Genomic DNA, 27,744 nt, shown 5'->3' on the forward strand with positions numbered 1-27,744 from the left:
TCTTTCAAAACAGAACCACAGACACGGTCTTTGCCACGTTTTGACTTCCCAGCTCCAGAATCTATGATAAATATCATCAAAGTCCTGTACAGTTCTTGAATGGTTTTATCTAGAAACAGTGACATATGTTTACTATTATGCCAAGGTAGTCACAATATTCTGTACGGTAGCCAACAGATACATTTAGGAAACCCCTGAGAGGGGGCTATGATTAAACTTCTAGGGCAGTGTCACTGTATCGACTCCATGGCTAAGATAAGCTCTAAACACAACACAAGTGCTCAAGTCCTTTAGATTGATCATTTCCTCCCCCCCCCCCCCCCCCCTTGCTCTGCACACTAACTCTATGAAGAGTTAAATACTAACTGCTTGATTGACAGATAGATAACAGGGTTACGGAAAGAGATTGGTTACCAAAACAATTAGCTCAACACATTAAAAATGTTAGCCTCTCTAGGCCTACATCCTCTCAAATGTGTGCATTTAGCGTTATGTATGTGCGTCACAGTGAGTGCACGCTGTGGAATAGAATTGCTTTAAAGCATTGGGTTTTCTATGGCACAACACCGTCACGATGACTCCCAAACAAATCAATTTGAAATACAATGTATCCGGTGGGGGGGGGGGGGGACACACACAGTACCATACACACACGTAACAAAAATACATAAATACAGATAGGCTTACACACACAATCCTGTTTGCATTATGCACTCCATCCCTGATAGATGAATTAGTCACAGGCTCTTCCCATTGCCTGATATGGATCGGGATATGCCTGCCTGCACGGCCAGGCACAGCTCCAACACCGTCATTCTATTTGCCGATGACACAACAGTGGTAGGCCTGATCACCGACGAGACGGCCTATAGGGAGGAGGTCAGAGACCTGGCCGTGTGGTGCCAGGACAACAACCTCTCCCTCAACGTGATCGAGACAAAGGAGATGATTGTGGACTACAGGAAAAAGAGGACCGAGGACACCCCCATTCTCATCGACGGGGCTGTAGTGGAGCAGGTTGTGAGTTTCAAGTTCCTCGGTGTCCACATCACCAACAAACTAATATGGTCCAAGCACACTAAGACAGTCGTGAAGCGGACACGACAAAACCTATAACCCCTCAGGAGACTGAAAAGATTTGGCATGGGTCATCTGATCCTCAAAAAGTTCTACAGTTGCAACATCGAGAGCATCACTGCCTGGTATGGCAACTGCTCGGCCTCCGACTGCACGGCACTACAGAGGGTAGTGCGAACGGCCCAGTACATCACTGGGGCCAAGCTTCCTGCCATCCATTACCTCTACACCAGGCGGGGTCAGACTCCAGCCACCCTAGTCATAGACTGTTCTCTCTGCTACCGCACGGCAAGTGGTACCGGAGCGCCAAGTCTAGGTCCAAGAGGCTTCTAAACAGCTTCTACCCCCAAGCCATAAGACACCACCCCCCCCCCCCCCCCCCCCCCCCCGCTACTCTCTGTTGTAATCTATGCATAGTCACTTTAATAACTCTACCTACATGTACATACTCCCTCAAGTAACCGGTGCCCCCGCACATTGACTCTGTACCGGCACCCCCCTGTATATATTGTTATTTCTTTTACTGCTGCTCTTTAATTACTTGTTAATTTTATTCTTATCTTATCCATATTTATCCATCTCTTATTCTTATCCATATTTATTTTTTTGAAAACTGCACTTTTGGTTAGGGGCTCGTAAGTAAGCATTTCACTGTAAGGTCTACTCCACCTGTTGTATTCGGCGCATGTGACTAACACAATTTGACTTACAGAGTGTAGACTGACCCAGCATCAGTTGTTACAAAAAAACCTACAGTACCTTTACTCCCTCAAATACCTAGCAAGTAAAATGGAGGAATGCAGCGAAAAATGAAAAGGTACTGTGAATAATACAGAAGTGTATGTGACTGGGACAGGTAGTATAACAGGGTCTGGAGGGCTTTTATCGCTGAAGTATACATACTGTACTCTAGTGGAGTCAGTGTTTGAAGCTGTTATAATGCCAAACGCCATACTGTATTGTACAGGCAAAAGCTGGATAGGTCCATTGTAAATATAAACCCAAATTAAACCACAGAGCATTACCACATGCACGTACATCCTTCGAAAACGATGTTGGTTTTAGTACTTGTGCTGTGGCTCTTACAGTGTGGTATTGTTGGCTCTTTGTATGGAGCTTTGAATAGAATGCAAAAGTGACAGGGATATTTAAATATATATTTACATTTTATATTCAGAGTATATATTTAGACTTTAGGTTGAGGTTTTTTCCCCCATTGGTCCTTCCTTGGAATTTATCTTCAATGCAGCAGTGTTTAAATCGCAGTACTAGAGGCGTCCCTACAGACCCTGGTTCGATCACGGGCTGTATCACAACCGGCAGTAATCGGGAGTCCCATAGGGCGGCGCACAATTGGCCCAGTGTCGTCCTGGTTAGGGTTTGCATAGTTAAAGAAAGGTGAAGTATATCAAATAAAAAATATATTTCAACTAAATATTCAATGAGGCAAAGTGACAAGAGGGGTGGAAAACCCCATCCAAAGTGCTAATTTACATTTACCCAAATACCACAGACGGTGGTGTTAACACTGGACACTTAACCTGGATAGCGTGCACAATATCAGTCTACCTTTAACAGCAACACTGCTGGGACAACATGGGTAACCAGAATCAGATGAGGGTGGAGGAACTGGGGATCTACTCTACTCTGTGGAAGATTAGTGGGTAGCTAGATACACTATATACACAAATGTATGTGGACACGCCTTCAAATTAGCGGATTTGGCAATTTCAGCCACACCCATTGCTGATAGGTGTATAAAATTGAGCACACAGCCATGCAATTCACATAGACAAACATTAGTAGTAAAATGGTCTTACTGAAGAACTCAGTGACTTTCAACGTGGCGCTGTTGTAGGATGCCACCTTTCCAACAAGTCAGTTCCTCAACTGTTTGCCCTCCTAGAGCTTCCCCGGTCAACTGTAAGTGCTATTATTATGAAGTGGAAACGTCTAGGGGCAACAACGGCTCAGTCGTGAAGTGGTAGGCCACACAAGCTCACAGAACGGGACAGCCGAGTGCTGAACCACATAAAGATAGTCTGTCCTTGGTTGCAACACTCACTACCAAGTTCCAAACTGCCTCTGGTAGCAACGTCAGCACAAGAACTGTTTGTCTGGAGCTTCATGAAATGGGTTTCCATGGCCAAGCAGCCGTACACAAGCCTAAGATCACCATGCACAATGCCAAGCGTAGATTGGAGTGGTGTAAAGCTCGCGTCATTGGACTCCGTAGCAGTGGAAAAGTGTTCTTTGGAGTGATGAATCACACTTCACCATCTGGCAGTTTGACTGACAAATCTGGGTTTGGCAGATGTCAGGAAAACACTACCTGCCCGAATGCATAGTCCCAACTGTACATTTTTGGTGGAGGAGGAATAATTGTCTGGGGCTGTTTTTCATGGTTCGGGCAAGGCCCCTTAGTTCCAATGACGGCTACAGCATATATGATACGGTGCTTCTAACTTTGTGGTAACAGTTTGGAAAAGTCCCTTTCCTGTTTCAGTAGATGTCCTAAAAAGTAGATGTCCTAAAATGACTTGTGTCGTGGACAAAGTAGATGTCCTAACCGACTTGCCAAAACTATAGTTTGTCAACAAGAAATGTGTGGAGTGGTTGAAAAACTAGTTTTAATGACTCCAACCAAAGTGTATGTAAACTTCCGACTTCAACTGTATATGACGTGGGACAGGAAGTGTACTGGGATATTTATAGCACCCCCTCTGTTTATATCCCCCTGGCTGCTCTCTCACTGCTGCTGCCTCCCGCCAGGCTCCGCATGTACACATCACAGATAATAGTCAAAAGAGACTACCTCCTGCTATGCCTCACAGATAGAGCGGGAGAGAGTGTGTGTGCACCAGTGAGAGAGAACGGGTGGGGAGAGGGGAAAGAAAGAGAGAAAGACCTCTCCCTCCTAGACCATAGACCAGGGCATCTCCAACCCTGTGCTGGAGTGCTACCGTCCTGTCGGTTTTTCACTCCAACCCTAATATAGCGTAGCTCATTCTAATAATTAGCCAGTTGTCAAGCTGAATCAAGTTAGTTACAACTGGGGTTGGAGAGAAAACCAATAGGAGGGTAGCTCTCCGTGCATGCTGGGTTGAGGCATAAGCCCACCAGCTCATCAACCCAGTCCGAGCCGGGTAACCACCTGTTCCTCTAGATTACTGAGGCGTGCTCCAATGAGGCCGGTATCATGGCGCCATCATCCAGGTCAATGTGCCTGGGTTAGGGATGGGCATCAGGCCAAGTTTTGTGCCCCCACTGCTCCGGCTCCTGATCGATCTGGACATCCTGGTCTGTTAAATGCATTAATACCGCAGGGGCGAATGTAAAGGAGATCGACAGTACCAGATTCTAACAAAGCGCCATGCCTCAAACCAAGCTGCATCAAGACTAGCTGCATCTAGGGGGACTACCTGTGTGGCCAGTGACACGTGTAATCACATCTACATTTGTACTGTAAATGTTATGACTTTGTTACGGCCCTCAGTCGAGTGATGTTATTCGAACGGAGGGAGATTTGAATGGGTCTTGTTAAGCCTGCTGCTGTGATACATTGCACATGCCTATAGCCTTAGGATTGACCCGATCAGCTGAAAGTGATTAGTTGCCCCATTAAGGTTCCACAAATGCAGTTGTTAAATCACCAAATCAGTTTCAAACAAACGTACAATAATCCATTTAAGGTACCCTCAGATAGAAGCAGCCTAAACGTGAACCGTATCTTAAGTGCACTGAAATGTTCAGGAAAAAAATATATATTTTTAGTTGTTTCCATGAAGACGCTCCTTTCTAACGTTTCAATATGTCACAAAACGGATTAACCAAAGATGCAGTAAAAAAATTTTTTTTTTAAGTCACTCTCACTGTGGTAGCTTTCAAACGTCCCTGCAAAGAAGCAGTACAGTGCAGTATGCGAGCTGTGCTCAGTGTGAGCCTGAGCCATGTTGACAGAATGGTGTGAGAGAATGGAGTCGAGAGGGAGTGTCAGTATAAAATAAATTAGGTTACAGTGTGTTTACCAGCGAACCTGAGAAACAGAGGACTGTTTTTGTTTCCATTCTCAGTTATGGACCTTAGGCCTCGAGCCCAGCCTTAAGGCACTGTTTGCACAGAAAAAACTAAATTCAACCTGCACATGAAGTCACTCTGCTGTGAGCCCAACGTTGAGTCAGAATGTCTTACTCTTAGTAATTAGTAGATTATTGACTTTGCTTTCTGCGGAGAAGTTGATGCGACAGCAGAGAAAAACAGTTGAGCTGTTATTCGGTTTTATCCTAAATATTTACATGTAAAACGTACAAAGGTCAGTAGGAAAAAAATTGCCATGGAGCTCTTGGTCCTCCAGCGTCGCATAGCGCGTGATAATAGGGACTGTTAAGAATGAAGCCTTCATGCTGCTGCTCTCGGTTTGGTAAACACTCCAATGTTATGAGGATAATGGAGCTTAAAGCACGACCATAAATTTATACTTTTCCTCCCACTGTAATCAAAAGTAAAATGTCACCATCTTGGCACGTCTGTGGACACAACTCCCTTAGATCCTCTGAGGGCACTTGTCTTGATGATAAATCCCCCTGTGGAGAGGGAGACTTGGAGGTGTCCTCGAAAGCCCCTGGGAAAATGCCTGACCTAGACTGCTATAACTCTCCCAGGCTAGGTCGTCCTCTAGGACAGTGTCAAATAACTAAGCTACCCTTACATAATGGATGTGCAGTGAACTGAAATATTGCCCGAAGGTCAGTTGACAGATATGGAGAGGAATAATTCAGATTGCAGAAATGACGCACCGTAGGCTGATTTCACAAACATAGTGCTCTGTGCTCTACATGTCTCCTCTCTCCATCCCTATATAGGTCTGTCTCCTCTCTCCCTCCCTTGACACAAACATCCATTCAATGAGCTTCAGCACAACACTACAGGGAGGGAGGCACTGGAACAGCCTGGCTAGCTGTCACAGCCTGATGGGAGCTCAGAGAGCACACTATTTCCACAGCCATGTCAACATAGCTAGCATGGCGAATAGCACCGGCTACTGTAATTTATGGAGGGAAATTTCAACTGCTCATCTGTAGCAGAGGGCAACTGAGGTTTCTCACAGACTAGACAGAATGGGCAGACAGACTGGACCAGTGACCCATCGGTCCAGGATAAGAGCAGAAGCCTGGCCTGGTCCATAATCTTTTCCCCTATACTGTGGTGTCACTCAGCACAGGACAACAAAGGGCAGGATAATTAACACAGGGCTGAACTCTGATCAATGGCTCAAGGCAGCAGTTTGCACTAAAACAGCACTATCAGTGATGGTTATTGTTCACCACAATTTGATTGTTATCCCCCAATCTCCAGTTTAGTAGTCAGTCAGTATGCCTATACACTGAGTGTCCAAAACATTATGAACTCCTGCTTTTTCCATGACATAGACTGGCCAGGTGAAATCTATAATCCCTTATTGATGTCACTTGTTAAATCCACTTGAGTCAGTGTAGAGAGAAGAGGTTTTAAGCCTTGAGACAACTGAGACATGGGATTGTGTATGTGTGCCATTCAGAGGGTGAATGGGCAAGACAAAAGATTGAAGTGCCTTTGAACGGGGTATGGTAGTAGGTGCCAGGCGCACCGGTTTGAGTGTGTCAAGAACTGCAACGCTGCTGGGTTTTTCCTAATTCAACAGTTTCCCGTGTGTATCAAGAATGGTCCACCACCCAAAGGACATCCAGCCAACTTGACACAACTGTGGGACGCATTGGAGTCAACATGGGCCAGCATCCCTGTGGAATGCTTTCGACACCTTGTAGAGTCCATGCCCTGACAAATCGAGGGTGTTCTGATGGCAAAAAGGGGTGCAACTCAATATTAGAAAGGTGTTCTTAATGTTATGTACACTCAGTGCATTTATCTGATTTTTTTGGTATTTCTATTGGTTGGTTACGTTTACATATCAATAAGGTGTTATGCCATTGGTCATGCTTGCAGATAGGGGGAAATTGCGAATGTCAATTCTTCCCAGCCTGATATTGTTATGCAAGCAGTAGGTCACGTTCTGAAATACTTTATTATATTTTCATATTTACAATGTGTACGAGTTCACTATGTACAGTTGAAGTCGGAAGTTTACATATACTTAGGTTGGAGTCATTAAAACTAGTTTCTCAACCACTCCACAAATTTCTTGTTAACAAACTATAGTTTTGGCAAGTCGGTTAGGACATCTACTTTGTGCATGACACAAGTAATTTTTCCAACAATTGTTCACAGACAGATTATTTCACTTATAATTCACTGTATCACAATTCCAGTGGGTCAGAAGTTTACATACACTAAATTGACTGTGCCCTTAAACAGCTTGGAAAATTCTAGAAAATTATGTCATGGCTTTAGAAGCTTCTGATAGGCTAATTGACATCATTTGTGTCAATTGGAGGTGTACCTGTGGATGTATTTCAAGGCCTACCTTCAAACTCAGTGCCTCCTCGCTTGAAGTCATGGGAAAATCAAAAGACATCAGCCAAGACCTCAGGAAAAAAATGGTAGACCTCCACAAGTCTGGTTCATCCTTGGGAGCAATTTCCAAACGCCTGACGGTACCACGTTCATCTGTACAAACAATAGTACGCAAGTATAAACACCATGGGACCACGCAGCCGTCATACCGCTCAGGAAGGAGACACGTTCTGTCTCCAAGAGACGAACGTTCTTTGGTGCGAAAAGTGAAAATCAATCCCGGAACAACAGTAAAGGATCTTGTGAAGATGCTGGAGGAAACAGGTACAAAAGTATGTATATCCACAGTAAAACAAGTCCTATATCGAGATAACCTGAAAGGCCGTTCAGCAAGAAAGAAGCCACTGCTCTAAAACCGCCATGAAAAAGCCAGACTACAGTTTGCAACTGCACATGGGGACAAGGATTGTACTTTTTGGAGAAATGTCCTCTGGTCTGATGAAACAAAAATAGAACTGTTTGACCATCATTATGTTTGGAGGAAAAAGGGGGAGGCTTGCAAGCCGAAGAACACCATCACCTACCGTGAGGCACGGGGGAGGCAGCATCATGTTTTGGGGTTGCTTTGCTGCAGGAGGGACTGGTGCACTTCACAAAATAGATGGCATCATGAGGATGGAAAAGTATGTGGATACATTGAAGCAACATCTCAAGACATCAGTCAGGAAGTTAAAGCTTGGTCGCAAATGGGTCTTCCAAATGGACAATGACCCCAAACATACTTCCAAAGTCGTAGCAAAATGGCTTAAGGACAACAATGTCAAGGTACTGGAGTGGCCATCACTAAGCCCTGACCTCAATCCTATAGAACATTTGTGGGCAGAACTGAAAAAGCGTGTGCGAGCAAGGAGGCCTACAAACCTGACTCAGTTACACCAGCTCTCTCTCGAGGAATGGGCCAAAATTCACCCAACTCATTTGACCCAAGTTAACAATTTAAAGGCAATGCTAACAAATACTAATTGAGTGTATGTAAACTTCTGACCAACTGGGAATGTGACGAAAGAAATAAAAGCTGAAATAAATCACTCTCTCTACTATTATTCTTAAAATAAAGTGGTAATACTAACTGACCTAAAACAGGGAATTTTTACTATGAGTAAATGTCAGGAATGTGAAAAACTGAGTTTAAATGTATTTGTCTAAGGTGTATGTAAACTTCCGACTTCAACTGTACATGAACTGATGTGTGAATATATACAGTACCAGTAAAAAGTTTGGACACCTACTCATTCAAGGGTTTTTCTTTATTTTTACTATTTTCTACATTGTAGAATAATAGGGAAGACATCAAAACTATGAAATAACAAATGTAGTAACCAAAAAAGTGTTAAACAAATCAAAATATATTTAAGATATATTAGATTCTTCAAAGTAGCCACCCTTTGCCTTGACAGCTTTACACACTCTTTGCATTCTCTCAACCAGCTTTATGAGGAATGCTTTTCCAACAGTCTTTATGGAGTTCCCACATATGCTGAGCACTTGCTGATCGATTTTCCTTCAATCTGCGGTTCAACTCATCAAGGCAATTGGGTTGAGGTTGGCTGATTGGTTGCCAGGTCATCTGATGCAGCACTCCATCACTCTCCTTTTTGGTCAAATAGCCCTTACACAGCCTGGAGTTCAGAGTTCAAGTAACAGACACATCTCAACATCAACATCAATGGGGTGGCAGGGTAGCCTAGTGGTTAGAGCGTTGGACTAGTAACCGGTGTGTTGGGTCATTGTCCTGTTGAAAAACAAATGATAGTTCCACTAAGCGCAAACCAGATGGGATGTCGTATCTCTGCAGAATTTTGTGGTAGCCATGCTGGTTAAGTGTGCCTTGAATTCTAAATAAATCACAGACATTGTCATCAGCAAAGCACCATCACACCTTTTTCTCCATGCTTCACGGTGGGAACCACACATGCGGAGACACCTACTCTGTGTCTCACCAAGACAGAGGGTCGGAATCAAAAATCTCAAATTTGGACTTATCAGACCAAAGGACAGATTTCCACCGATCTAATGTCCATTGCTCATGTTTCTTGTCCCAAGCAAGTCTCTTCTTCTTATTGGTGTCCTTTAGTAGGGCAGCAATCTTTGCAGCAATTAAACCATGAAGGCCTGATTCACGCAGTCTCCTCTGAACATGTTTTATCTTTATTTATTTTTTTAACTAGGCAAGTCAGTTAAGAACAAATTCTTATTTTCAATGACGGCCTAGGAACAGTGGGTTAACTGCCTGTTCAGGGGCAGAACGACAGTTTTGTACCTTGTCAGCTTGGGGGTTTGAACTTGCAACCTTCCGGTTACTACGCTCTAACCACTAGGCTACCCTGTCACCCCATTGATGTTGATGTTGAGATGTGTCTGTTACTTGAACTCTGAAGCATTTATTTGGGCTGCATTTCATTTCTAATGAACTTATCCTCTGCAGTAGAGGAAACTCTGGGTCTTCCTATCCTGTGGCGGTCCTCATGTTTAATCATAGCGCTTGATGGTTTTTGCGACTGCACTTGAAGAAACATTCAAAGTTCTTCAAATTTTCCGTATTGACTGACCTTCATGTCTTAAAGTAATGATGGCCTGTCGTTTCTCTTTGCTTATTTGAGCTGTTCTTGCCATAATATGGACTTGGTATTTTACCAAATAGGGCTATCATCTGTATGCCACCCCTACCATGTCACAACACAACTGATTGGCTTAAACACGTTAAGAAGGAAAGAAATGCCACAAATTAACTTTTAAGAAGACACACCTGTTAATTGAAATGCATTCCTGGTGACTACCTCATGATGCTGGTTGGGAGAATGCCAAGAAGGTGCTGTCATCAAGGTTTATATTTGAAGAATCTCAAATATAAACTACATTTTGATTTCTTAACCAAAATGTGTACTACATGATTCCATATGTGTTATTTCATAGTTTTGATGTCTTCACTATTATTCTACAATCTCGAAAATACTAAAAAATAAAGAAAACTCTGGAATAAGTAGGTGTGTCCAAACCTTTGATGTTTTCCTATGTACCTGTACGCTCGATGAACATAGCCATGGTATCATTACACTGACTCTCTTCTACTCTTTAACAACTACTGTAGGCTGCAGTTCTACTGATCTTTCCCACCTTTCTCAATGCCCATACAAATGCACAATTAGTCAAAAGAACATTGAGTAATTTACATTTTCCACATGATTACCCTAATTGGATTGTAATCTATCAGCAAGTTATTTCACATCCCTTTGTTACATCTCTTCTACAATAGTATTTTTTCAAGAAATTTCCCCAATGTTGTGTACACTACTCTACAGCTGTTCTAGGTTAGCCTACATTACACGCATACCTTATGGCGTAACCCTAAAATGAGTATCATGAGGTACAACGGTTGCCCTACAAGCCCATTGTGCATGTCTGAGACCAACCCTTGTCATTCTTGGAAACACCGTCACCAAACATCTGTTGCTGCACATGGATGACAGTTGATTTGTGTCAGATACCACACTTAGCACATACGGAGTCTGGTATTTCCACAGATTACCATGCTCTGAAATGTAAAAAGAACTGCAGAGGCAAAACGAGGAGAGGTGGACCAAGTGATAATGCCCCCTGGTCTGTTGATCAGTGTGGGAAAACAATGCCACTGCAAGTCCAAAGTTGTCTCTATCTGTCTGTCATCGAACCCTACACAGCCAAACTGCTAGGGGCTCCTGGGAAAAGGCACAACTCTCGCCTAATACTGTCCATCTTACAGAGAAAGCAAGATCTACTTCAGCACAGTACAACCAGATATAATTTGTTTCCTTTGACTGCAAATGGTTGGCAACCAAGTTTACGGTTGGTTTGTGTAGTGCACAAAACCCCTCTGTCTTGACAGGGTGTACAGTTTAAAACTAACCAAATGCATTTTTCCTCTGAGTACAGTGTCATTTCATTAAGAGTAAATTAACATCTTCTTTCAAATATACCACCGTTGAAAAACAGGTCTGTACACGTCTTCTCAACTACAACTCACAAAGAAGAGGCACAATGGAATGTTACGACAGACAATCTCAGCCTTAGACTATGGACCAGTATACGCAACAGCTGTTCTTACTCTGGCTGTACTTCCTCAACTGTTCTCAGAAAATACATGATAATCAACGTGTATTGTAGAGAACCTCCCAAAACATTCAAGAGTGACAGAGTGAGTGACACCCTTCAAAGAGCACAATCAGACCAGCTTTATCATTTGTCCAAACAAACACTTGTTGGTTTCCCACCACAATGCCTCTGTTCTATCGACAAAACCCTTCTCTGGCAGCGTACAGCCTCGTGTGGAAAATCAAACAGCAGATTACACTATACACTGCTACACTATATCCACACCAACTGAAGCCCTCAAGGGACAAAAAGAAACAGTACTGCATTAGAACGAGTGTCAGCAATAACAACATCATATTTGGCAAGACCACAGCATACACAAGTAAATGAAATAGTTGATTCAAAATCAAAATACAACCTGATGGAAGCAGGTCAATAACCATCCACGCCTTTCCCCAGCTTGTCTGTCTAACTTTTAGTCCATGTGTGGCCCGAGAGAGAGAGAGAGAGAGAGAGAGAGAGAGAGAGAGAGAGAGAGAGAGAGCAACAGAGTGGTTCATGTGGAGGGAGAATGTGTGTCACAGCCAGGCAGCCGAGGCAGACTTGTTGGAGGGGGAGTGTCAAAGGCGGGCGGACAGACGGGGTGAACGGTTACACTAAAATAACTCTGGTAATAGAGTTCACAGTTCCTTGATGAGCCGTTTACTTGAGTGTTAATGCTCTCTCATACATACGTAAACTGAATGCACAGACACACACAGGTTTTAATGTTGCCATTAAAAAAGCAACGAAAAAAAAAAGCCTTTAAAAAGCAACGAATACCTTTGAAAACAGCCTGTGGCAACGATGAGCCAGAAACAGTTATTCTAGCGACAAAATTGATTACAAAGTGTAAATAGGATAATTTGTCATAAAGTCTCATCTAAAACTGACTTTGGAGAATCTGTGCGTCACAACGGGTAAATGAAGGTTGGGTTTTGATTTCATGATGTTCAACTGACCACTGGGGTGAACAGCTGCAGTGATTGCTCTCTATCCAATAGCTATGACAGTGAGGCATTGTTTACATAAGACAACACATCACAAAAAGAAAATATTGAGAAATACTGCACCAAACACCTTAGTTAATACAGCTAATTGGCGTGTTTAGTGCCACTTTAACACACTGTATTAGCTGGCACATGCAAGACTATAGCTGTGTTCGAATACTCATACTAACCATATTACTTGTGACGTGAATGTAGTATATAGTATGCTTATTGGTCATAGTATGGATATAGTTAGTATGCCAAAAGCTCCAGGATGAGGTACTAAATTCGTCAAAATACTTAGTGTACACGCAGAGGACACCATTTACGTACTTTTAGGGCCCATAATGCAATTCTTCAGAAAATGGGCATGGCTTCACAACATTTTGAGATTTGAAGAAAATGGCGGAATATATGCAGCCGAAGTCCGACGAGAGCGAATACAAATGAATTGAACTAACTGATGACAATTGTAACGAAAATGTTGAGTGAGCAATGTATTATAGTAATGACTTTTCAAATAAGTTAAGTTACACCTTATGTTGGCTGACAATTTGTTAGCTACGCTATCCTTATGAACCACAAGAGATAAAGATGCTCAAAGCTGACCCATTTTGCATACCCCACCATACCATCAGACAACCATATTCTCATCACTTGAAAAGAAAAACGATTGAGATTGATTCAATTTACAAGCTTACATACAGGGTTGTCAAACTACTTTATAATTTCCGAAAAAACAAAGGTTAGTGATTGCACAAATTGTAATTTTTTTTAACTTAGATTGTCAAAAAAATAAGATTTGAAAAGAGGATTTTTTTAAATATTCACACATGTTGTAGCTTAGACCCTGTTTAACATCATCTTAGGTTTTTGTGTTGTGCCCGCCATCAGTTGAGACACAACATGCTCTTGAATACAGGGTGGCTGAGAAATTTACTAAAATAGGAATACAATTTTAAATTTCAACTTTCAAATGGTACCGGACCAGTGACCCTTTGATCCAGGATCAGATCAGAAGCCGTGCCTGGTCCATAATCCTTTGCCCTATACAAATGGTACCATCAAGAGATGTTTTAAAATATACCGTCAATCCTCGATAAGAAACCTATTGAAATCATAGAAATATAGATAATATAATAGACATGACCATTTAAGTTGACATTCAACAGTGGGTGGACCGGCAGTCATCTTTGTGGTAGTAAATATAAGTTACAATTTAAATCCAATTAAAATGTCGACTTTGTTGACCTTAAGCCATTTTGCGACCAAGCATTAACTTCCTGACTGATGTCTTGAGATATTGCTTCAATATATCCACTTACATTTCCTGCCTCGTTATGCCATCTATTTTATGAAGTGCAGCAGTCCCTCCAGCAGCAAAGCACCACCACAACATGATGCTGCCACCTCCGTGCTTCACGGTTGGGATGGTGTTCTTCGGCTTGCAAGCCTCCCTCTTTTTCCTCCAAACATAACAATGGTCAATATGAACAAACAGTTCTATTTATGTTTCATCAGAACAGAGGACAATTCTCCAAAAAGTACCATCTTTGTCCCCATGTACAGTTGCAAACCGAAGTCTGGCTTTTTATGGTGGTTTTGGAGCAGTGGCTTCTTCTTTGCTGAGCGACCTTTCAGGTTATGTCGATAAAGGACTCATTTAACTGTGGATATAGATACTTTTGTACCTGTTTCCTCCAGCATCTTCACATGGTCCTTTGCTGTTGTTCTGGGATTGATTTGCACTTTTCGCACCAAAGTACGTTCATCTCTAGGAGACAGTACGTGTCTCCTTCCTGAGCGTTGTGACGGCTGCGTGGACCCATGGTGTTTATACTTGCTTACTATTGTTTGTACAGATGAATGTGGTACCTTCAGGCATTTGGAAATTGCTCCGAAGGATGAACCAGACTTGTGGAGGTCTACAATTTTTCTGAGGTCTTGGCTGATTTATTTTGATTTTCCCATGATGTCAAGCAAAGAGCCACTGAGTTTGAAGGTAGGCCTTGAAATACATCCACAGGTACACCTCCAATTGACTCAAATGATGTCAATTAGTCTATCAGAAGCTTCTAAAGCCAAGACATACAGTGGGGCAGAAAAGTATTTAGTCAGCCACGAATTGTGCAAGTTCTCCCACTTAAAAAGATGAGAGAGGCCTGTAATTTTCATCATATGTACACTTCAACTATGACAGACAAAATGAGAAGAAAAAAATCCAGAAAATCACATTGTAGGATTTTTAATTTATTTATTTGCAAATTATGGTGGAAAATAAGTATTTGGTCACCTACAAACAAGCAAGATTTCTGGCTCTACAGACCTGTAAATTCTTCTTTAAGAGGCTCCTCTTAACTTTCTACTTTTAAACTCGGACAAAACAGAGATGCTTGTTCTAGGTCCCAAGAAACAAAGAGATCTTCTGTTGAATCTGACAATTAATCTTAATGGTTGTACAGTCGTCTCAAATAAAACTGTGAAGGACCTCAGCGTTACTTTGGACCCTGATCTCTCTTTTGAAGAACATATCAAGACCATTTCAAGGACAGCTTTTTTCCATCTACGTAACATTGCAAAAATCAGAAACTTTCTGTCCAAAAATGATGCAGAAAAATGAATCCATGCTTTTGTCACTTCTAGGTTAGACTACTGCAATGCTCTACTTTCCGGATAAAGCACTAAATAAACTTCAGTTAGTGCTAAATACGGCTGCTAGAATCCTGACTAGAACCAAAAAATGTGATCATATTACTCCAGTGCTAGCCTCCCTACACTGGCTTCCTGTCAAGGCAAGGGCTGATTTCAACGTTTTACTGCTAACCTACAAAGCATTACATGGGCTTGCTCCTACCTATCTCTCTGATTTGGTCCTGCCGTACATACCTACACGTACGCTACGGTCACAAGACGCAGGCCTCCTAATTGTCCTTAGAATTTCTAAGCAAACAGCTGGAGGCAGGGCTTTCTCCTATAGAGCTCCATTGTTATGGAATGGTCTGCCTACCCATGTAAGAGACGCAAACTCGGTCTCAACCTTTAAGTCTTTACTGAAGACTCATCTCTTCAGTGGGTCATATGATTGAGTGTAGTCTGGCCCAGGAGTGGGAAGGTGAACGGAAAGGCTCTGGAGCAACGAACCGCCCTTGCTGTCTCTGCCTGGCCGGTTCCCCTCTTTCCACTGGGATTCTCTGCCTCTAACCCTATTACAGGGGCTGAGTCACTGGCTTACTGGGGCTCTTTCATGCCGTCCCTGGGAGGGGTGCGTCACTTGAGTGGGTTGAGTCACTGATGTGATCTTCCTGTCTGGGTTGGCGCCCCCCCTTGAGTTGTGCCATGGCGGAGATCTTTGTGGGCTATACTCGGCCTTGTCTCAGGATGGTAAGTTGGTGGTTGAAGATATCCCTCTAGTGGTGTGGGGGCTGTGCTTTGGAAAAGTGGGTGGGGTTATATCCTTCCTGTTTGGCCCTGTCCGGGGGTGTCCTTGGATGGGGCCACAGTGTCTCCTGACCCCTCCTGTCTCAGCCTCCAGTATTTATGCTGCAGTAGTTTATGTGTCGGGGGGCTAGGGTCAGTTTGTTATATCTAGAGTACTTCTCCTGTCCTATTCTGTGTCCTGTGTGAATTTAAGTGTGCTCTCTCTAATTCTCTCTTTCTCTCTTTCTTTCTCTCTCTCGGAGGACCTGAGCCCTAGGACCATGCCTCAGGACTACCTGACATGATGACTCCTTGCTGTCCCCAGTCCACCTGGCCGTGCTGCTGCTCCAGTTTCCACTGTTCTGCCTTATTATTATTGGACCATGCTGGTCATTTATGAACATTTGAACATCTTGGCCATGTTCTGTTATAATCTCCACCCGGCACAGCCAGAAGAGGACTGGCCACCCCACATAGCCTGGTTCCTCTCTACGTTTCTTCCAAGGTTTTGGCCTTTCTAGGGAGTTTTTCCTAGCCACCGTGCTTCTACACCTGCATTGCTTGCTGTTTGGGGTTTTAGGCTGGGTTTCTTTACAGCACTTTGAGATATCAGCTGATGTACGAAGGGCTATATAAATAAATTTGATTTGATTTGATTCCTCTGTCCTCCACTCGTTACCTGTATTAATGGCACCTGTTTGAACTTGTTATCAGTATAAAATACACCTGTCCACAACCTCAAACAGTCACACTCCAAACTTTACTATGGCCAAGTCCAAAGAGCTGTCAAAGGACACCAGAAACAAAATTGTAGACCTGCATCAGGCTGGAAAGACTGAATCTGCAATAGGTAAGCAGCTTGGTTTGAAGAAATCAACTGTGGGAGCAATTATTAGGAAATGGAAGACATACAAGACCATTGATAATGTCCCTCGATCTGGGGCTCCACGCAAGATCTCACCCCGTGGGGTCAAAATGATCACAAGAACGGTGAGCAAAAATCCCAGAACCACACGGGGGGACCTAGTGAATGACCTGCAGAGAGCTGGGACCAAAGTAACAAAGCCTACCATCAGTAACACACTACGCCGCCAGGGACTCAAATCCTGCAGTGCCAGACGTGTCCCCTTGCTTAAGCCAGTACATGTCCAGGCCCTTCTGAAGTTTGCTAGAGAGCATTTGGATGATCCAGAAGAAGATTGGGAGAATGTCATATGGTCAGATGAAACCAAAATATAACTTTTTGGTAAAAACTCAACTCGTCGTGTTTGGAGGACAAAGAATGCTGAGTTGCATCCAAAGAACACCATACCTACTGTGAAGCATGGGGGTGGAAACATCATGCTTTTGGCCTGTTTTTCTGCAAAGGGACCAGGACGACTGATCCGTGTAAAGGAAAGAATGAATGGGGCCATGTATCGTGAGATTTTGAGTGAAAACCTCCTTCCATCAGCAAGGGCATTGAAGATGAAACGTGGCTGGGTCTTTCAGCATGACAATGATCCCAAACACACCGCCCGGGCAACGAAGGAGTGGCAACGTAAGAAGCATTTCAAGGTCCTGGAGTGGCCTACCCAGTCTCCAGATCTCAACCCCATAGAAGATCTTTGGAGGGAGTTGAAAGTCCGTGTTGCCCAGCAACAGCCCCAAAACATCACTGCTCTAGAGGAGATTGGCATGGAGGAATGGGCCAAAATACCAGCAAAAGTGTGTGAAAACCTTGTGAAGACTTACAGAAAACGTTTGACCTCTGTCATTGCCAACAAAGGGTATATAACAAAGTATTGAGATAAACTTTTGTTATTGACCAAATACTTATTTTCCACCATAATTTGCAAATAAATTAATTAAACATCCTACAATGTGATTTTCTGGATTTTTTTTCTAATTTTGTCTGTCATACTTGAAGTGTACCTATGATGAAAATTACAGGCCTCTCTCATCTTTTTAAGTGGGAGAACTTGCACAATTGGTGGCTAACTAAACACTTTTTTTGCCCCACTGTAGCTGTTAAAAAGCACAGTCAACTTAGTGTATGTCAACTTCTGACCCACTGCGATTGTGATACAGTGAATTATAAGTGAAATAATCTGTCTGTAAACAATTGTTGGAAAAAATACTTGTGTCATGCACAAAGTAGATGTCCTAAACGACTTGCCAAAACCATAGTATGTTAACAAGAAATTTGTGGAATGGTTGAAAAACGAGTTTGTGTATGTAAACTTCCGACTTCAACTGTATATACAGTGCCTTGCGAAAGTATTCGGCCCCCTTGAACTTTGCGACCTTTTGCCACATTTCAGGCTTCAAACATAAAGATATAAAACTGTATTTTTTTGTGAAGAATCAACAACAAGTGGGACACAATCATGAAGTGGAACGACATTTATTGGATATTTCAGACTTTTTTAACAAATCAAAAACTGAAAAATTGGGCGTGCAAAATTATTCAGCCCCTTTACTTTCAGTGCAGCAAACTCTCTCCAGAAGTTCAGTGAGGATCTCTGAATGATCCAATGTTGACCTAAATGACTAATGATGATAAATACAATCCACCTGTGTGTAATCAAGTCTCCGTATAAATGCACCTGCACTGTGATAGTCTCAGAGGTCCGTTAACCTCTTTGATCTCTAGGGGCGCTATTTCATTTTTGGATAAAAAACGTTCCCGTTTTAAGCGCGATATTTTGTCACGAAAAGATGCTCGACTATGCATATTCTTGACAGTTTTTGAAAGAAAACACTCTGAAGTTTCAGAATCTGCAAAGATATTGTCTGTAAGTGCCCCAGAACTCATTCTACAGGCGAAACCAAGATGATGCGTCAACCAGGAAATGAGCAGAATTTCTGAAGCTTTGTTTTCCATTGTCTCCTTATATGGCTGTGATTGCGCAAGGAATGAGCCTACACTTTCTGTCGTTCCCCCAAGGTGTTAGCAGCATTGTGACGTATTTGTAGGCATATCATTGGAAGATTGACCATAAGAGACTACATTTTCCAAGTGTCCGCCTGGTGTCCTGCGTGGAATTCGGTGCGCAATTGCCAGCTGCTTGTACTTTTCCATTTGATTGAGGGGAGAAACCATGCTTCCACGAACGATATATCATTGAAGAGATATGTGAAAAACACCTTGAGGATTGATTCTAAACAACGTTTGCCATGTTTTCAGTCGATATTATGGAGTTAATTTGGAAAAAAGTTCGCGTTTTGAGGACTGAATTTTCGTTTTTTTTTGGTAGCCAAATGTGATGTATAAAACGGAGCTATTTCTAATACACAAAGAATATTTTTGGAAAAACTGAGCATCTGCTATCTAACTGAGAGTATCTTTATTGAAAACATCAGAAGTTCTTCAAAGGTAAATTATTTTATTTGAAGGCTTTTATGTTTTTGTTGAAATGTTGCGTGCTGGATGCTAACGCTAATGCTAACGCTAAATGCTACGCTAGCTAGCTACTTTTACACAAATTATTGTTTTCCTATGGTTGAGAAGCATATTTTGAAAATCTGAGATGACAGTGTTGTTTACAAAAGGCTAAGCTTGAGAGATGGCATATTTATTTCATTTCATTTGCGATTTTCATGAATAGTTAACGTTGCGTTATGGTAATGAGCTTGAGTCTGTATTCCTGATACCGGATCCGGGATGGGGAGATCAGAGAGGTTAAAAGCGCAGAGAGCATCATGAAGAACAAGGAACACACCAGGCAGGTCCGAGATACTGTTGTGAAGAAGTTTAAAGCCTGATTTGGATACAAAAAGATTTCCCAAGCTTTAAACATCCCAAGGAGCACTGTGCAAGCGATAATATTGAAATGGAAGGAGTATCAGACCACTGCAAATCTACCAAGACCTGGCCGTCCCTCTAAACTTTCAGCTCATACAAGGAGAAGACTGATCAGAGATGCAGCCAAGAGGCCCATGATCACTCTGGATGAACTGCAGAGATCTACAGCTGAGGTGGGAGACTCTGTCCATAGGACAACAATCAGTCGTATATTGCACAAATCTGGCCTTTATGGAAGAGTGGCAAGAAGAAAGCCATTTCTTAAAGATATCCATAAAAAGTGTCGTTTAAAGTTTGCCACAAACCACCTGGGAGACACACCAAACATGTGGAAGAAGGTGCTCTGGTCAGATGAAACCAAAATTGAACTTTTTGGCAACAATGCAAAACGTTATGTTTGGCGTAAAAGCAACACAGCTCATCACCCTGAACACACCATCCCCACTGTCAAACATGGTGGTGGCAGCATCATGGTTTGGGCCTGCTTTTCTTCAGCAGGGACAGGGAAGATGGTTAAAATTGATGGGAAGATGGATGGAGCCAAATACAGGACCATTCTGGAAGAAAACCTGATGGAGTCTGCAAAAGACCTGAGACTGGGACGGAGATTTGTCTTCCAACAAGACAATGATCCAAAACATAAAGCAAAATCTACAATGGAATGGTTCAAAAATAAACATATCCAGGTGTTAGATTGGCCAAGTCAAAGTCCAGACCTGAATCCAATCGAGAATCTGTGGAAAGAACTGAAAACTGCTGTTCACAAATGCTCTCCATCCAACCTCACTGAGCTCGAGCTGTTTTGCAAGGAGGAATGGGAAAAAATGTCAGTCTCGATGTGCAAAACTGATAGAGACATACCCCAAGCGACTTACAGCTGTAATCGCAGCAAAAGGTGGCGCTACAAAGTATTAACTTAAGGGGGCTGAATAATTTTGCACGCCCAATTTTTCCGTTTTTGATTTGTTAAAAAAGTTTGAAATATCCAATAAATGTCGTTCCACTTCATGATTGTGTCCCACATGTTGTTGATTCTTCACAAAAAAATACAGTTTTATATCTTTATGTTTGAAGCCTGAAATGTTGCAAAAGGTCGCAAAGTTCAAGGGGGCCGAATACTTTCGCAAGGCACTGTATGTCTAGTAAATGTGCGTAGGGTCAGTGCAAGATAGTTTGCGCTTTGGAGGTGCATTTGACATACCAAACGATGATGCAGCCAGTCAAGATGCTCTCGATGGTGCAGCTGTATAACTTTTTGAGGATCCCGAGGGCCCATTCCAAATATTTTCAGCCTCCTGAGGGGGAAGGGGCGCTGCCATGCCCTTTTCAGGACCGTGCGGGTGTGTGTGGACCATGATAAGTCCTAAATGATGTGGACGCCAAGAAACTCTTGACTCACTCCACAACAGCACCTGCTCCACTATCAGCTCCTTGGTCTTACTGGCATTGAGGAAGAGGTTGTTGTCCTGGCACCACACTGCTAAGTCTGATCTCCTCCCTGTAAGCAGACTCATCGCCGTCGGTGAACTGTCATGTCTTCAGCAAACTTGATGGTGTTGGAGTAGTGCATGGCCACGCAGTCGTGGGTGAACAAGGAGTACAGGAGGGGACTAAGCGCACACCCCGCCCGCTGAGGGTCAGCGTTGCGGATGTGTTGTTGCCTACCCTCACCACCTGGGGCCGGCCCGTCAGGAAGTCCAGGATCCAGTTGCAGAGGGAGGGGTTCAGTTCCAGGGTCAACTAGTTTGGTGATGAGCTTGGAGGGGACTATGGTGTTAATTCTTGGTGACGGGGGCACTATTGAGTAGCTTGGATGAATAAGGTGCCCAGAGTAAACTGCCTGCTACTCTGTCCCAGATGCTAATATATGCATATTATTAGTAGTATTGGATAGAAAACACTCTGAAGTTTCTAAAACTGTTTGAATGATGTCTGAGTATAACAGAACAGAAAAATCCAAACAGGAAGTGGGAAATCTGAGGCTTGTAGTTTTTTAACTCAGCCCCTATTGTAGATACAGTGGGATATTGGTTATGTTGCACTTCCTAAGGCTTCCACTAGATGTCAACAGTCTTTAGAACGTTGTTTCAGGCTTCTACTGTGAAGTGGGACCAAATGAGAGAGGAATGAGTCAGGTGTCTGGCAGAGTGCCACAGGCTCTGAGGCGCGGTCACGAGAGAGTTAGCTCTCGTTCCATTGCTTTTCTACAGACGTAGGAATTCTCCGGTTGGAACATTATTGAAGATTTATGATACAAACCTCCTAAAGATTGATTCTATACTTAGTTTGACAAGTTTCTACGGGCTGTAACGGAACTTTTTGAACTTTTCGTCTGGCGTTCGGGCTGGACCTGAACGCGCTTTTGCATTTTTTTTCCCAAGCGCCCTAACAAAAGAAGCTATTTGAACATAAATAGTGGACATTATCGAACAAAACAAACATTTATTGTGGAACTGCGATTCCTGGTAGTGCATTCTGATGAAGATCATCAAAGGTAAGTGAATATTTATAATGCTATGACTGCTTTGTCTGAACGCTGTACTCAGATTATTGCATGGTTTGCTTTTTCCGTAAAGTGTTTTTGAAATCTGACACAGCGGTTGCATTAAGGAGAAGTATATCTCTAATTCTATGGATAACACTTGTATTTTCATCAATATTTATAATGAGTATTTCTGTAAATAGATGTGGCTCTCTGAACAATCACTGCATGTTTTAGAACTACTGAACGTAACGCGCCAATGTAAAATGAGATTTTTTGATATAAATATGCACTTTATCGAACAAAACATACATGTATTGTGTAACATGAAGTCCTATGAGTGTCATTTTATGAAGATCCTCAAAGGTTAGTGATTCATTTTATCTCTATTTGTGCTTTTTGTGACTCCTCTCTTTGGCTGGAAAAATGGCTGTGTTTTTCTGTGAGTTGGTGGTGACCTAACATAATCGTTTTTGGTGCTTTCGCTGTAAAGCATTTTTTAAATCAGACACTGTGGCTGGATTAACGAGAATTGTATATTTAAAATGGTGTAAAATACTTGTATGCTTGAGGAATTTGTTTGTTGTTTTGAATTTGGCGCCCTGCACTTTCACTGGCTGTTGGCGAGGTGGGACGCTACTCTCCCACATATCCCAGAGAGGTTAAGCGCTGAGCTGTAGTCTATGAACAGCATTCTTACAGTTATTTCCCCTCTTCTCCAGGTGGAAGAGGGCAGTGTGAAATGCAATTGAGATTGCGTCATCTGTGGATCTGTTGGGGTGCTATGTGAATGAGAGTGGGTCTAGGGTGTCTTGGATGATGGTGTTGATGTGTGTCATGACCAGCCTTTCAAAGCACTTTAGAATTACAGATGTGAGTGATACAGGGCGATAGTCATTTAGGCAGGTTAACTTGGAGCTCTTGGGAACAGGGACAAATGGTGTTCAGATTGAAACATGTTGAGATTACAGACTGGGACAAGGATAGATTGAAAATATCTGTTTAGACACTTGCCAGCTGGTCTGCGCATGCTTTGAGAACACGCCCTGGTATTCAGTCTGATCGTTAACCTGTTTAAAAAAAAATCTCACATCGGCCATGAGGAGCGAGATCACTCAACCAACTCATGTCTCAGCTCCGGTAAACTGACACTCATACGCCTGCTCTCATACGTCTCATTCGCCTGCTCTGTGCGACCAGAGCTGTTATGGCTGATGAGTAAGACCGTACAACAGTGTAGCGCCGTGTGGGCTGACCACACTCACACTCAGACTGCACCCTTGACAGCCCTGATTCTGACAGCCAGGAAGGACGTTCAGCCTCCACTGCTTTAGAGCACAAGGCCACAAACAGCTGAACTGAAACACCTTCTCCATATCAAACACGGCTCGGCTGCACTGTGGGCGAATGGAGGAATACATACTCTATGCTGTATTGAGTTCGTTTACTGGAAATCAAAAGTGATCGTTTCATGTCCTATTGCATGCCCTCTTCCTGGAACCTTTAGTGAAAGGCTTGTTGAAGCTGACACCTGCATTGCTGTGGTGTGGTGTGCACTGTGCTAAATAAGGAGAAGCTAGGAAGATACTGTCACTAATATAAGTCATAAGATTGAACAAAATTAAACTGAGATATCCAGGTGTCTTGTGTTCTCACACAGTAAGAAACACAAATGTCAAAGGAGAACATTTTGTGATGGGGTACTCTTGTAGTGGTGGATTCGGTGAGGAAGCATGACAAGATGGTAGCAGTGCAATATTAAGGATGAGGACTTTGCTTGTAAGTGGGAATAGGGAAATAGCATTTTAGTCATTTAGAAAACACTCTTATCCAGAGCGGCTTATAGTTAGTGCATTCCTCCAGTTAGTGCACAACTCCACCACTTTTCAATCTCATTTTCATTACTCCAGCACAATTCCATTGTCTACATTTGTAAAAACAGCGCATTTCTACATTTTGTATACACAATGACATGGTGTCATGGGGAGCAAGAAAATACCCTCCCTCTTGCTAAAAACTTGTTGCAGGTTTTGAAAATCACTGTTTAAAAAAAAAACTTTTAATCCTACCCTGTAATGTCACAGAGAAGCATTTTTTAGGACTTTTCTTCTCGTCTTTTTAACCACAGATCATAGAAACGTGCCGTTTTCACATACAGTGCCTTGCGAAAGTATTCGGCCCCCTTGAACTTTGCGACCTTTTGCCACATTTCAGGCTTCAAACATAAAGATATAAAACTGTATTTTTTTGTGAAGAATCAACAACAAGTAGGACACAATCATGAAGTGGAACGACATTTATTGGATATTTCAAACTTTTTTAACAAATCAAAAACTGAAAAATTGGGCGTGCAAAATTATTCAGCCCCTTTACTTTCAGTGCAGCAAACTCTCTCCAGAAGTTCAGTGAGGATCTCTGAATGATCCAATGTTGACCTAAATGACTAATGATGATGATTACACACAGGTGGATTGTATTTAAGTCTCTGTATAAATGCACCTGCACTGTGATAGTCTCAGAGGTCCGTTAAAAGCGCAGAGAGCATCATGAAGAACAAGGAACACACCAGGCAGGTCCGAGATACTGTTGTGAAGAAGTTTAAAGCCGGATTTGGATACAAAAAGATTTCTCAAGCTTTAAACATCCCAAGGAGCACTGTGCAAGCGATAATATTGAAATGGAAGGAGTATCAGACCACTGCAAATCTACCAAGACCTGGCCGTCCCTCTAAACTTTCAGCTCATACAAGGAGAAGACTGATCAGAGATGCAGCCAAGAGGCCCATGATCACTCTGGATGAACTGCAGAGATCTACAGCTGAGGTGGGAGACTCTGTCCATAGGACAACAATCAGTCGTATATTGCACAAATCTGGCCTTTATGGAAGAGTGGCTAGAAGAAAGCCATTTCTTAAAGATATCCATAAAAAGTGTTGTTTAAAGTTTGCCACAAGCCACCTGGGAGACACACCAAACATGTGGAAGAAGGTGCTCTGGTCAGATGAAACCAAAATTGAACTTTTTGGCAACAATGCAAAACGTTATGTTTGGCGTAAAAGCAACACAGCTCATCACCCTGAACACACCATCCCCACTGTCAAACATGGTGGTGGCAGCATCATGGTTTGGGCCTGCTTTTCTTCAGCAGGGACAGGGAAGATGGTTCAAATTGATGGGAAGATGGATGGAGCCAAATACAGGACCATTCTGGAAGAAAACCTGATGGAGTCTGCAAAAGACCTGAGACTGGGACGGAGATTTGTCTTCCAACAAGACAATGATCCAAAACATAAAGCAAAATCTACAATGGAATGGTTCAAAAATAAACATATCCAGGTGTTAGAATGGCCAAGTCAAATCGAGAATCTGTGGAAAGAACTGAAAACTGCTGTTCACAAATGCTCTCCATCCAACCTCACTGAGCTCGAGCTGTTTTGCAAGGAGGAATGGGAAAAAAATTCAGTCTCTCGATGTGCAAAACTGATAGAGACATACCCCAAGCGACTTACAGCTGTAATCGCAGCAAAAGGTGGCGCTACAAAGTATTAACTTAAGGGGGCTGAATAATTTTGCACGCCCAATTTTTCAGTTTTTGATTTGTTAAAAAAGTTTGAAATATCCAATAAATGTCGTTCCACTTCATGATTGTGTCCCACTTGTTGTTGATTCTTCACAAAAAAATACAGTTTTATATCTTTATGTTTCAAGCCTGAAATGTGGCAAAAGGTTGCAAAGTTCAAGGGGGCCGAATACTTTCGCAAGGCACTGTATGTAGACACTGGTATGGTGTTGGAGATGATGAATACGAGGTTGAAAAGCGGCCAAACTATCCTTTACGGTAGCAAGGTGAGACACCACATATCATAGCTACTTCATTCAGGAAAAATTTCTAATCAGCAAAGTCACTGCTAGTAAGATAAAACAAGTGCGAGTGTTTGTGCAAGAAATGAACACTGTGTTGCTTACACACCTATCTGGTCGTTTCAGATTGGTCAACATTGAACAGATAGGATAGAGGTTTTTTTCATCATAGAATTACATTATAGAATCACAAGTATAGGGTCTCATAACAAGAAAGTACAGTCTCTGGACAGAACTGTTAGCTGGAGGTTGATTGAATCGTTGTCGAGTCTGGCTTGTTCCTCTTGAAGATGCAGCTGCAGAGTATGGAGGCGATGCACTGACTGAATTCAGCCAAAATACCCAGCTGGTATTTGAGGATATTCGGTATCAAGTAATGGGCAACCACGAAGACACTGTGAGCGGTAGGATACCAGCCAGGATAAAGAATATTCCAATGATGAACGTCACCTTGGCCCTGGACCAGTTACTCTTGATGCAGTTGGTGCACTTGGACCAAAGATGGCCCCCCATCGATCCCAGAGCTCCCAGGATGGTTGATATGTAGGTGATCATCACCAGGGCCCATATGACCCCACTGGAGGGTCCATGAGAAACAATGAAATAGATGGCATAGGACATTAGGGAGACTGTCATCATTCTGGTGGATAATCTAACTAGTGGCGTACAAGCTGGACAGTATTGCCCCCCCCCCCCCCCCCAGCACAGGCCCCGCCCAGATGACCTGGAGGGATGAAGGCAGTCACCTGACACATGGGCAAAGCATAGTGCAAACTATTTTGTTTTTGCTGGTGTAAAGATCACAGGTCTCTCTCAACTCGACACTTCATTACTTGAAGTTTACCAAAGTAACCCTATCTCTGGCTGGCCTGAGTTCCTTCATCCGAGGAGTGTCTCGTCCAAGCTGCTCCTATGTGCTCTTCGCCTGGCTGTCAGTGGCAGCTCAACAATCCCGCGCAAATACTCACATTCAGACTCATACATACACGCTGTCCCTCTCTCCCCTTACCTTCGTTGGCCTCTATTTTTTACATTTGTCAGAGAAAATGACAATTTTCGTGGTTTGTGCACTGACTTTATTGAACTCTGGAGAAAACGAACATTGTCGCTGGGTGAGTACATCTGACAATGTGCTCTCCCGTCCATTAGACATTTTGTCTGCAGGAAATGGCTCTTTTTCAGTACGAATGTGTCGCTACCAAAGTCTAATGGTTTTAAATGACTGTTTTGTATTGTCTGGAAACTCACTTGTAGAATTCGCTTGCAGTAGGTCTCTTAAAAAAGAGAAGCCGTGCAAGGTCATTAAAACAGAGGGGCCTAGTTATTCTTCTTTTGTTGATATCAGGTAACGTGCAACCTAACCCTGGCCCTGATATGCAATGTCTCCAAACCCCCTCTGATTTTAAATCAAGATCTGGTTTTGGTATTTTTCATTTACATGTGTGATTGGCTGTTACAGACCCCTCTGCTCTCTACAACTGTGATTGGCTGTTACAGACCCCCTCTGCTCTCTAT

At 42.7% G+C, this 27,744-nt stretch overlaps 1 protein-coding gene across 13 annotated transcripts in view; it reads right to left on the minus strand.

Moving 5' to 3' along the window:
• The window catches only part of LOC139385015 (diacylglycerol kinase zeta-like), a 124,968-nt gene that overhangs the window by 57,895 nt on the left and 39,329 nt on the right, over window positions 1-27,744 (minus strand). For 5 of the 13 annotated variants that reach the window (XM_071129989.1, XM_071129986.1, XM_071129985.1 and 2 more), the window contains exon 1: window positions 12,074-12,183. The exons of 5 other annotated variants lie outside the window; for them this stretch is intronic. The gene's annotated coding sequence lies outside the window, so the exon portion shown is untranslated. Of the gene's footprint in view, window positions 1-12,073; window positions 12,231-27,744 lie in introns of those variants that run through there. 3 more of the 13 variants (XM_071129984.1, XM_071129990.1, XM_071129987.1) reach the window with 1 other exon arrangement.

The sequence above is a fragment of the Oncorhynchus clarkii genome, chromosome 26 (genome assembly GCF_045791955.1).
Source record: "Oncorhynchus clarkii lewisi isolate Uvic-CL-2024 chromosome 26, UVic_Ocla_1.0, whole genome shotgun sequence".
Taxonomy (NCBI): domain Eukaryota; kingdom Metazoa; phylum Chordata; class Actinopteri; order Salmoniformes; family Salmonidae; genus Oncorhynchus; species Oncorhynchus clarkii.